Source organism: Euleptes europaea, chromosome 13 (genome assembly GCF_029931775.1).
Source record: "Euleptes europaea isolate rEulEur1 chromosome 13, rEulEur1.hap1, whole genome shotgun sequence".
In the NCBI taxonomy this organism is placed as follows: domain Eukaryota; kingdom Metazoa; phylum Chordata; class Lepidosauria; order Squamata; family Sphaerodactylidae; genus Euleptes; species Euleptes europaea.
Genome location: NC_079324.1, coordinates 53,338,921 through 53,351,214, shown reverse-complemented (window position 1 = coordinate 53,351,214; position 12,294 = coordinate 53,338,921). Strand labels below are relative to the sequence as shown.

General features: G+C 44.6%; 1 protein-coding gene across 2 annotated transcripts in view; it reads right to left on the bottom strand.

The window, feature by feature from the left end:
• The window catches only part of TANGO2 (transport and golgi organization 2 homolog), a 102,625-nt gene extending 91,395 nt beyond the window's left edge, over positions 1-11,230 (bottom strand). For both annotated transcript variants that reach the window (XM_056859503.1, XM_056859502.1), the window contains exon 1: positions 11,184-11,230. The gene's annotated coding sequence lies outside the window, so the exon portion shown is untranslated. The remainder of the gene's footprint in view (positions 1-11,183) is intronic.
• Positions 11,231-12,294: the final 1,064 nt, after the last annotated feature.

Genomic DNA, 12,294 nt, shown 5'->3' with positions numbered 1-12,294 from the left:
TAGGAAATGTGTAAATGTATTGTGTACCATAATACCCTGCGCCTTATGCAAAATGCCTCTCCTCCCCCAAAATCGCCTCCAACGTGATATCAGTAAAGCGAAGGTCCGCAGCTCGAAAGGCCGCGAGACTAGGAATGATTGACACCTTTCCCTTACGGAGAAATCCGAGAAAGGCCGGCCTTTGCCGATAGGACCGCATCCGGGCTCTTTCCCCCATCTGTTAAGTCTGTTCTTTGACCTTCATAGGCGGGGCTACCCCTTTTTGGCTTGCCCCTTTGGAAAAATTGGCTGGGAACAGTCAGGAATTTGATGGCAGTTTCACTATGGTACTCGCGGGAATGGAACTGTCTGATCTGGCCTATGCCTTGGAAGCCAATGCCAGTTATTGTCGGGCCGGTTTTGGACCACCAGCCCACGGCCAGCACTAGGCCGGCTCGGTAAAGAGCAGGGGCTAGAAAGTCCTCCGGGTCCACGACAGCTGTAGACGCACCTAGCATGGCGACCGACTCAAAATTGCAAAAAGCCCATGCTAGGAAGGTCAAAGACAGACCTAATCCCCCGCACATGCCCCTACAGGTCTCCAAACGGAGCACCCGGTGTGTAGCCGCGCTAGGGGCCCCCACAGGTGCCCCTACCCAACATGCCAGCATGCCCGCCATTTGCATACGACCGCCCCTCCAACCCTAAGGCTCTAGTTATGCATATATGTTTTACTGCGTGTGTTGTGTATATATTTTGTTTGATCTATCTTTTACCAAGAGTATTGAGGCCCTTCCCGAGGAAGCGATTCCAGCCTGACCAAATGGAATCGCTTCATTAGTCAGAGCCTCGACGGTTCGCCCGGCGGGATCATCCGGCCGAAACCAGAATGGCGCGAGTGTAAGCCAACGAGGTCACCTTTGGTGACCCGCAAGATAGGCGCCACCCCCGAGAGGTACCATAGTGAAGACCGCGCAAGCGCGAGTCTTCATGATTGATGGATGGCTATGGAAGGCGAGGGCATCCACTACAATAGATCAACCCTAAAAGGATATAGTGGGCACAAAACCAGTGCGCAGGAAGGGTCCCAGACCACTTGACCCCTTGATGACAGGCAGAGGTGCCAGAGTGAAATGGTATAGTAATCTTATTGTGCCCCTAGCATGGCCCTAGATCTAACCAGAATGCCTTGCAAGGCTGTATGTAAATCACCCCACGCCCCCTTAGTCAGGCCATCCCATACCAACCCCCGAGACAGGCGAGGCCCCGAAGAGTGCTACCGAAGAAGCACGAAGATAGCCGAGCCCAGCCGATTGCCAACGGAAGAGGCAAAGAAGATCTTTTTTTTTTAATTAGCTCCCCCCCTCTCTTTACCATGGGGAGGAGCGAACTGGAAACCATTGTGTTTATGTGTACCTTCACCCTTCTACTAGGAGGGGAACGAGATTTTCCAGATCCTAAAACGAATGCTTGTAAACCAGCGGTATGTCTTTTTATCTTTGTCTATCTGTAACTTTAAAAAGGGTACAAAGTTTTTCCTTTTTACATCCGGCAGTTTTGCCTAAGGTTTTTTCTTTGTATCCTATGTATACTATTATGACTCAATGTATATGTTTTCAGTTTGTTAGTTTAGCAATGTAAGCTTGAGTTTAGAAAACAATGTTTTATTTTGTACTGTAAGAGGAACCGGATGCTTTGATACATGCAATGCATCCGCCCTGAAATATGCTTGCAAATTTAACAATGCACACTTCTTGAGAGGTTGTCCAACTTCACTAGGCGGCCCCGTTTTTAATCTAAGGTTTTAGTATAGGACAAATGGTTCCCAAACCTCCATTGGCCAATGCAACCCGACCCCGGTGTCTCCAATCAAGACTTCAATCAACACGTGTTAGGTGTGCCGCCATTTCAGACGTTGTCTTCAGGCGGCAAGGAGGGGAATTGATAGCATACGGGCCTGCCTAAATCTCCAGGACTGGACCTGGCAACCCGGTATGCAAGCGCACAGACTGCTTTCTAGCCGCACGCCTACCTCAAACGCTACTGGGCAGGCGCGGCGCGACTCATTTGAAACTGACACAGCTGCTCTTGCCAGCCCGGGCAACCAGCTACTAGGAACCAGATGCAAAGGGCTGTCTCTTGTGAACCTGAGAGGAGCCATGTTCCTGTACATCTCTGTTTTAGAAGCAGCCATTTCGCAAAGAGCTGACAGCCACGTACCCAATGCGAGCTGCTCCCCCTCCCAACTTCCTCCGTTGCTCAATGAGTCGTTAGCAGTAATCCTGATATCCAGATGAGTCATCCCTCCTGTCCAGCTGCAGAGACCCCAGGACATTTGCACAGATCGCACCTATTGTTCCGGAATGTAAATCCCATCAGCAGAAAGATTCTTGACCATCTCGGGTTGCGAAAGCCATTGGAATTATAATAGATTTCCAAATTCTCACTACCCTGCCCCGGTAGACACAGCTTAATCCTTTTGTCCACCTTTTTGCCACCTGGGAACCTGGGAGGGGTCAAACCCCCTCTTCCCGCCCCCAGAAAACAGTATAAGTAGGATACCCCTGGCCCATTCAGGTCACCCTTAGGTCTTTCCTGGCACCTTTGCCGTTACTCTGTTGGTTTGGTTTCGCGAGCCTTACCACGCTCCCTCCCGCCTTGCTGGTCAAGTCCACGGGAACCCCTACCCCCATCTCGGTCTTCCTTTTCAATCTGTTCATAGTCTGCGTGAGTTGGACAACACCTCATCTAGATAAGGTAAATATATTGAATCTACGATATCCTGCCAAATTGGCAAACTTCTCTGTACTACTGCCTTTATTTACTAGCTTCTTGTATGCTTGTAATGCACCATTTGAATGCCTGAATACATAAACACTGTTTAATTTGGAACTCCTAGTCTCTGTCTTTATTCAAACGTCTCATTAAACGGATTCTGGTATAGTTGAGTGCGAGATCGCTATAAAAATACATAGTTACCGATTGCTCAGCTAATTTCCCCATATAAAGGAGCAATTCGGCTAACAGTACCCATGAGCACCATAGTGCCCACCAAGTGATTTTAGAAAGTGGGTGGAGCCAGGTAAGGCTCTTGCCACCGGCGGGAGGTTTTAGGGGTGGAGCCTGAGGAGAGCGGGACTTGGGGAGGGGAGGGACATACCCAGTGGAGGTCTGAAGTTTATTGTACATGGCCATATGGCTTTACAATCCAAAACATTATTACAATGAGTTAAAAATTATAAACTATTAAGATCCAGAAAATGATAAATTTCTCAAATTGCACCCAACATTCCATTTCCCATTATATTTCCCAACTATATAAGGAAGACACATTTAGGCTCTAACCATCTTTTCTTCAAAAGAAGGTTCTATTCATTAAATGGCTTTCTTTGCTGCCAAAGCAGAAAGGGCCATTTTTTGATAAACAAGAGAATCCACATCTGATATCAAAAAAATTAATTTATCAGCATCAGATAAGGAGTGTGGCATAGTTAATATATTGGCCAGGAACTTATTCCTGGGCTCAATATCTAGAGGGCAGGCCAGGATATATACAAAGACGTTGCAACAAAGACGCATATACAGATATATACAATGTATATACAAAGACATTGCAAAGATGTTGCAACAAAGACGTTGAACCAGTGGTTGGTTTTTTTGAGAAGCAACCAGCAAGAAGTTCTGTGGGCATGGTTTGAAATCACAGTGAAATGCTGCCCTAAGACCATGAGCTGTTATATCAGCCAGATAAGGAGCTCTAAGGTGGTCTTTTTTTAAAATAATACTGTACCATGGGGCAAATTTTATATGGGCGACTAAATGGCTGTCAATTAAGGCGCCTCCTTTATAGACCCATTCACGCAGGTCAGAGTTGCTCCCTGAGGGCTGAAGCAAATTGTCTGGGATGGTATAGTGGAGGAGGATGTTTTCAAGAAAATCAGAGCGAGCTTTACCCTTGTTTAGCAATAGCTGGAAACTATATTTGTAACCGGCCGTGCAGATTAAAATAATGCAGCTCCAAGCTTGAGCACAGTGTTGGCTTAATTTTCTCACTGCTCTTTCCTAGTGTATTTTTTAAAATGACTCCTCTTCTTCCCTGCACTTGGGCTTTCTCTGTGTGGTTGCACCCCACCTTTTGCAGCAGCCATTTTGTAATTGTTCCCACCACCCTGGGAATTCCAAAGAATCCCACAGGTGCCCACAAGTGGGAAAATGTTAAGAGACTCAGGGACCCTGTCTTAAAGTTTGCAATGCTGCCTGCCACAAACTGGGATCAAGAAAGCTTGCAAAAACCAAAGCAGCACTCAATCCACCCGTTCAAAGCAAAAAGAACCAGATTAAGTAATCCACATGCCATGGGTGAGTGGGTTAAATAAAACCACAACAGTGGGCAGTGGAAGATACAGGGGATAGGAAACTGGAACTGTGCAAGCAAACAAGAAGAGTTGGTTTTTACACCCTGCTTTTCTCTATCTTTAAGGAGTCTCAAACCGGCTTACAATCACCTTCCCTTCCCCTCTTCAGAACAAACACCTTGAGTTGGGGCCATGGCTCAGTGGTAGACCATCTGCTTGGCATGCAGAAGGTCCCAGGTTCAATCCCCGCCATCTCCAGTTAAAGGGATTAGACAGGTAGGTGACGTGAAAGACCCCTGCCTGAGACCCTGGACAGCCACTGCCAGTCTGAGTAGACAACGCTGACTTTGATGGACCAAGGGTCTGATTCAGTATAAGGCAGCTTTATGCGTTCATGTGAGGTAGGTGGGGCTGAGAAGAGTTCTGAGAAAACTGTGATTGGTCCAAGGTGACCCAGCGGGCTTCATATGGAGGAGTGGGGAATCAAACCCGGTTCTCCAAATTAGATTCCACCACTCTTAACCAATACACCATGCTGACTGAGCAAAGAGATGTAGTAGCAGGCTGTGTTCACTCAAAAGTGCACAACTCTGTCTTCAATATTCCTACACTAAGAAGCCCAAAGAGAATCCATTAAACAAATATCAAAGTGCAGAGCACAATACAGGGAGCATAAATGATCAACACAAAGGGATGGATCCCATGTTTTCCTTCTGCTAAGCAAGGGAAAGGCCTTCAAATCCAACCCAGTTAAAACAGAGAAGGGAAAAATAATATTGTTAGTTGCTTTAGGTCCACACTGGGAGAGAAAAGCAAGGTATAAATTAAAAAATTAGATAGATGTATATGCTAATCAGTTTTTTAAAAAGTGGATTCTATCTAGCTGGATAGGGTTGAAGGCAGCTCCTTGAAGGAAAAGCTTAAAGTCTGTTGTTTTAAAGAGTTCCAATTCAACTATGCTCCATTACCATGGCATTTTCTCACTGCAGCACTAAACTGTCCAGACATCTTAACAATGTCCCCAGTGCTCTGCCAACAAAAAATATCTAATGCAAGTTCTGTAAAAGACTGAGGACTACCCACGTCCTTTAGTTTTCTCACTAGAATCAATATTACACAATGGAACAAAATGTTTAAGAAAGGTTAACATTATGCAATAGCTCCAACAGATGGCCAGACATACAATGAAGCAATATGAAGTTCCAAAGTTATGTTTTTTTATGTCATAATGCAAGAATCAAGTCACTGGTTTCATGCCAACAGATATATATACTCCAAAAAGGAGGGTGTGGGGCTGCTTGAGGGAGGGGCCGTGGCTCAGTGGTAGAGCATCTGCTTGGTATGTGGAAGGTCCCAGGTTCAATCCCCAGCATCTCCGGTTAAAGGGACTAGGCAAGTAGGTGATGTGAAAGACCTCTACCTGAGACCCTGGGGAGCGGCTGCCGGTTTGAGTAGATAATACTGCCTTTGATGGACTAAGGGTTTGATTCAATATAAGGCAGCTTCATGCGTTCATGTGTGTTCATGAGCCTTTGGACGCCTGCAAAATCCTTTAGGGGAGGGGCCGTGGCTCAGTGGTAGAGCATCTGTTTATATAATTGTATTTATGTATTTTATATTTGGAATTTCTGGTTTAAATATCGATGGGATTTTAGTCAACTGTTGACAATTCTGTATATGACTGGCTATGTGCCATATTAATAAATAACTGACTGTATCACAGGTTCATGCCTATTATATTAGGTGCTGTGGAACTCAGGCAGCATAATGCTGCTGCAGTTGTCTTGTTTGTGGGATTCCTAGAGGCACCTGGTTGGCCACTGTGTGAACAGACCACAGGAGTTGATGGGCCTTAGTCTGATCCAGCATGGTTCTTCCTATGTTCACTTCCAATTAGTTATGACTTTTGAATATAGCAGCCTTAATAACTAATCCATCCCATTACTAATCTCTCTATACTAAATCATCTATATGTGGATTTCATTATTAGTTGTAGTTAACTGAAGTCTTCCATCTTCGGTCTTAGGGAGCCAAACATTGAACTATGTGAATGGTGTTTAGAGCCAAGCAGTTTTAGATTATGCAAGTCAGAAACTAGTTTTCACTTATATCTTTAAATGCCAACTAAAAAAGCTTCACATTTCTGTTAGAGTCCTGTTGGCTTACAAAGCAAATTTCCAGAGTTTCCTTACAATGGTCTTACCCTTGTCAGATTTCCCATTTAAAAGAACTTTTTGAAATCACTATTTTACACACATCTATTTTCAGGAGTATAATTGCATTAGGTTTAGTCACTGCCAAAAATACAAATAGCCTTGATTCTTGGAATCAAGGTTACACCACCAATTTCTGCTGACTATAGGTTAGAGCGAATTAGCTTTGAAGTGTTCCCGTGCCTTCCTGCTAGGAAACAAAAATAATTCTGTCACAGCAGAAAAAAGTGATTAGGGGGAACTGGCATTTTTTCAGACCTCATCCACAACTCAGATTTGTTCCATGCAGTGAAGGCAGTCATGAATGAATGCATACCTTTTAAGAAAGTGATTTATTTAGAACTGATAAATAAGAAGGAAAGTTTGGATAAGCATAACCAAGAATACAAACAACATAGGCTGTGTTTAGATGCCACATTATGCCAAGCCTGCATGTTCCTCCTGCTCCTTCAACGTTCTTTTCTGGTTTGATCAGATGCCTCATACAACACAGTACCCAAATGCAGACCATCCACAACCCAGGATTCTAAACTGGGAATCAACTGAGGTTTAAAACTCTGGTTCACAGGGAGAGTCAGTGTGGTGTAGTTATCAAGGTGTCAGAAACCCTAGGATCTGAGAAACCCAGGTTCGAATCCCCACTGCCATGGAAACTGGCTGGGTGACCTTGGGCCAGTCACACCCTCTCAGCCACGATCCTGGCAAGTATTTGGATGGGAGACCACCAAGGAATACCAGGGGCGTGATGCGGAGGCAAGCAATGGCAAACCACCTCCAAACATCTCTTGCCTTGAAAACCCTACAGGGTGGCCATAAGTCAGCTGTGACTTGAAGTGGGGGGGAAGGTAATTCAGATTTGTCAAGGCACTGTGGTATTGTCAAGGCATTTGGGCACTGTGGTAAATTGGGAGGTTAATCAAAAAAAAAGAGGAGTTCTGAATCAAGCCCCATGTGCAAAATGGAAGTGGGAGAAGCCACGGTGTCAGATGAGCACAGAAACAAGCTGCAAGGTTAATCGTTGCTTTCTGTGTTGTCTGAACGCAGCCTTAGTGACTGCAAATTATCTCTGTCCTTATTTCAATTGCCTCCTATCTTGTCTGTAAGAAATCCAGCGATTTTTACTTTAGGTGCAAAAAATGTTTAAGGCCAACTCCAGTGTTTCACTTGTGATGACCATCTTCTAACAATGCTTCAATGAAAACAGACTTCTACAGAAAAAGCAGGATCTAGAGTTGACGACAAATATTCTTTCTGTAACCACTCATACTTATCGAAGGTTACATATAACTAGCAAGCTCAAAACTGATTTCAAAAGGGCTAGGAACCATCAAGGTCAGACAGCTGATTTGCAGAGAACTAGCTACAGATCAATAACATCCAAATAATGCAGTTTCAATCCCCTTTGCAGCTGGATTTTACTGTGTGAAATGGCAAAATCCATTTGCAAACAATTGTGAAAGTGGATTGAAAGTGCATTATTCAGTATGTGTGAAAGTGCCCACAGTCACATCAGCTGATAACATCTACTTAAATACAGAGATGGCTATTAAGTAGGTAACCCATGTTTAGATAGCCCTAAAATTATTGTTTTGATATTTAAGGGCTATCACATTACAGTCCAAGATGCATTGCTGTACTTCTTAAGATGCAAGATGTCATACAACATTATTACTGAAGTCAGAATATATTACTGGCTGATGTATCAATTACGTTTGTTCTTAATTAAATCCAACTGATTTCCCTTCTACTGCTTACAAAAATAGACCACTGCACATTTGATTGATTAACTAACTCCAGAAATGCGAAGTATTCCATGAGAAACATAACCTGGATATAAAGTCTTTTGCAAGCTACAAATTAAAGAACAGCTTCTCTTCTCTACATATCAGCTATTATTTGCCAGTAGACGAGCAGGAATCAGAGACAAGATTCCAAACATTGACCATTTTGACATTTTGTGAAGCGCTTTGCCTGAAGCTCTGAATGAATTTCAATCGCTTACTACGGTGTGAAGCTGCAACACGTTAGGGCATATTATATAATCTCCATGACTAAAAAATGTAAAAAACTTGATCACCAGCATAAACTTGTTTTAAGGGGTGTGTGGCCTTTTGCATTTTTATTTTGCAAGCAGTCCCACAGAATATGGTAAGTTTATTATTTCCTAAAGTACTGCTTACTTGTGAACAGTGATAGCCAAAGTCTGAAAAACAAGAAGAGTTGGTTTTTATATGCTGACTTTCTCTACCACTTAAGAATCAAACCAGCTTACAATCACCTTCCCTTCCCCTCCCCACAACAGAGGTAGGTGGGGCTGTGAGAGCTCTAAGAGAACTGTGAGTAGCCCAAGGTCACCCAGCTGGCTTCATGTGTAGGAGTGGGGAAACCAATCCAGTTCACCAGATTAGCATCCACAGCTCATGTGGAGGAGTGGGGAATCAAACCTGCTTCTTCAGATCAGAGTCCACTACTCCAAACCACTGCTCTCAACCACTACACGATGCTGGTTCTCAAAGTCTGCAAGCCACTGAGCAAATTGGGCACAACAACACTGGAACAAGTGATTTACAAGACATGCAGGCAATTTGACCAAGAGATTTTAAGACTGGGGCATCAATTTGAGCATTCTTTCCCAGTGCAGGCTTTTTTAGGATCAGATGCTACATGAGAGACCAGGGTTCCAACCTCCAGGCGTGTGATCTATTTACAGATCAACAGTGTACTCCATTTTCACATGCCAGAGAACCTATGGCTCAGTGGTAGAGGACATGTTTGAATGCAGAAGATCCTAGGATTAAAGGATTTCTCAGGTACTGGGAAAGACTTCTCTTTGAGCTGCTGCCTGCCAAACACCAAGCTAAGTCTAACTCGATATAAGGCAACTTCTTATATTCATACAACCTTTTTAAAATGTGCTGTCATATTTTAATAGTTAAAATATACTTACAACAGCATTTATATTTCAAAAGACAACACAGATAAAATACTCAAAACAATGGAATATGTTCTGCAAATCCTCTACTGCTGTGACATTCCCAAGTAAGGAAGGATGTCCAATTTAGCAATGTAGTAAGGGATTTCCCTGTAAAATATAAAGGGAAAGCTATTCTAAGTGATTCCTCTAAAAGATTAATTCTATATGTGAGGCTTTTGTCCTGTACTCGATTTATGCAATGAGTCATCCCTGATTTATAATTCATCCCTTGCAAACCTGGCTTTCTCAGAGACAGCGTAGGAAGCATTTTTCAGTACCAAAGTGCAGGTTCCAGCCAACCAGCATGGCAGAGTGGTAAGAATGTTGGACTAGGATCTGCGAGATCTTGGATCCAGTCCCCACTCTGCCATGGAAGCTCACTGGGTAACCTTGAGCCAGTCACTCTTTCAGCCTAACCCTACCATACAGGGCTGTTGTTCTCAGGATAAAATGCAATAGAGAAGAACAGTGAGATAAGAAGGCTATGCTGGAACTTCCCCCCCTTCCCCCATACACTAGGATATGGGAATTCCAGATTCAAATCCTCACTCTGCCAGAGAAACTTGCTGGGTGACCTTGGGCCAGTCATACACTCTCAGCCTCGACCCTGGCACGTATTTGGATGGGAGACCTCCAAGGAATACCAGGTCTCTTGCCTTGAAAACGCTACGGCATCTCCATAAGCCAGCTGTGATTTGACAGCAAAATAAATAGGATAAAAATGCACAGATAAGATATAGCAATAACATTTTTTAAAATCCTTGTATATAGGAACTTAACACGTCAGGGAGAAGACTGGCATATAGCGTCTGTTTGTGTTAGGGTTGTCATGTCCCTCTTCGCCATCGGCGGGAGGTTTTTGGGGTGGAGCCTGAGGAGGGCAGGGTTTGGGGAGGGGAGGGACTTCAACGCCATAGAGTCCAATTGCCAAAGCGGCCATTTCCTCCAGGGGAAATGATCTCTATCGGCTGGAGAGCAGGTGTAATAGCTGGGAGATCTTCAGCTACTACCTGGAGCCGCGTTACCATCTGTATCTCCGTTGCCCGAAGACACATTGACACTGAAATTGACTATAATATGACTCTATGTCTTATATGAACCTTTTTGCACTCATTATCAGCAACTCCAGCCGATTTTTTTCTTGACGTTTGTTATTTCCTTGCTTGGTAACCCTTGTCGCTTAGCTTTATTTGGATATTAATTTCTTTGTAATACAGTTACAGCCCTGGCTGTTTTGCTGCCTGCCCTCCATTGCCTATTGCCTCATTCAGTTTTGCCTACTACTGTTTTATTTGCATCACTACCTGGAGGTTGGCAATGCTGGTTCGTGCCCTGTGGGAAGGAGGAGTACCCCCGCCCATTGTGCGGTGAGGACCAGATGCAGGAAAAACAGCACGTCAGGGGCAAGGAGATCCCCAGCTCTCGTCATCAACCGCCAGGAGGAGAGGAAAAACCCGAGTCCGGGTTTCTCCCTGCAATGCTAGATTTCTACATGCAGGGACTTTTTCCCCACACACACTGACAGGCAACCGGACCCGCACCGCCATCCATTCGTCGGCCTGAGGCGACTCACATTGGCCGCCTCAGTGAGAAGCAAACAAGCGGGGTAAACAACCAGGAAGGAGCCCCCCTCGCCACCTTCCTCGCCTTCCAGCCACTCACCCAACAGGTCAACCCGGACCGCCAACCCCAGCGCCGCTTCAGGAAACACGCAGCCACCTCCCAACAACGCGCTCTCTGATTCGCCCTTTCTGGCTAGCCGCGCCCCCCCCCCGCCTCCGTGCTCCAATAACGCTGCTGCTGCTTCCTCCCGCCTCTTTCCCTTCCGCCCGATTGGGGATTGGCTGGTTTCCTGGTCGCTCCACCCTCCCCAAGAGGAGCGCGGCTGTTCTTTTGGCTACGCCTCCTCCTCCCGCCAGTAGGAAACGCACAGGCAGCTTCCCACTGGCTGTTCCGCCTCCCGCGCTCCCCTCCCGCCTCCCTCAGCGGTCGGGCTCTAAGAACAGTTTCCAAATCGTAGCTCTGGTTTTCGAAGGGCATAATTGTTTCGCATTGCATAATGATCTGTAATATTGTTAGGGTTGCCAGCCTCCAGGTACTAAATATGCAAACCACAATTGTGCTGTAAAAGTATGTGAATTGTCAAAAATAATCTGAAGAAGTGAGTTGTGGCTCACGAAAGCTCATGCCCTACTAGAAAATATTTTTGTTAAGTCTTTTCTACTACTGCAGACAGACTAACAGAGCTACCCACTGTGAATTATAATAATCTATAATATTGTTAGGGTTGCCAGCCTCCAGGTACTAAATATGCAAACCACAATTGTGCTGTAAAAGTATGTGAATTGTCAAAAATAATCTGAAGAAGTGAGCTGTGGCTCACGAAAGCTCATGCCCTACTAGAAAATATTTTTGTTTGTCTTTTCTACTACTGCAGACAGACTAACAGAGCTACCCACTGTGAATTATAATAATCTATAATATTGTTAGGGTTGCCAGCCTCCAGGTACTAAATATGCAAACCACAATTGAGCTGTAAAAGTATGTGAATTGTCAAAAATAATCTGAAGAAGTGAGCTGTGGCTCACGAAAGCTCGTACCCTACCAGAAAATATTTTTGTTAGTCTTTTAAGGTGCTACTGGACTCTTGCCCTTTACTACTAAATCGTAGCTCTGTTGCTGTTTTCTTCTCTCTTCATTTCTGAAATAAATACAGTTTTCAGTTCCATATATATAGCCTTCAGTGGTTTTCAAAGGGCATAATTGTTTAGCA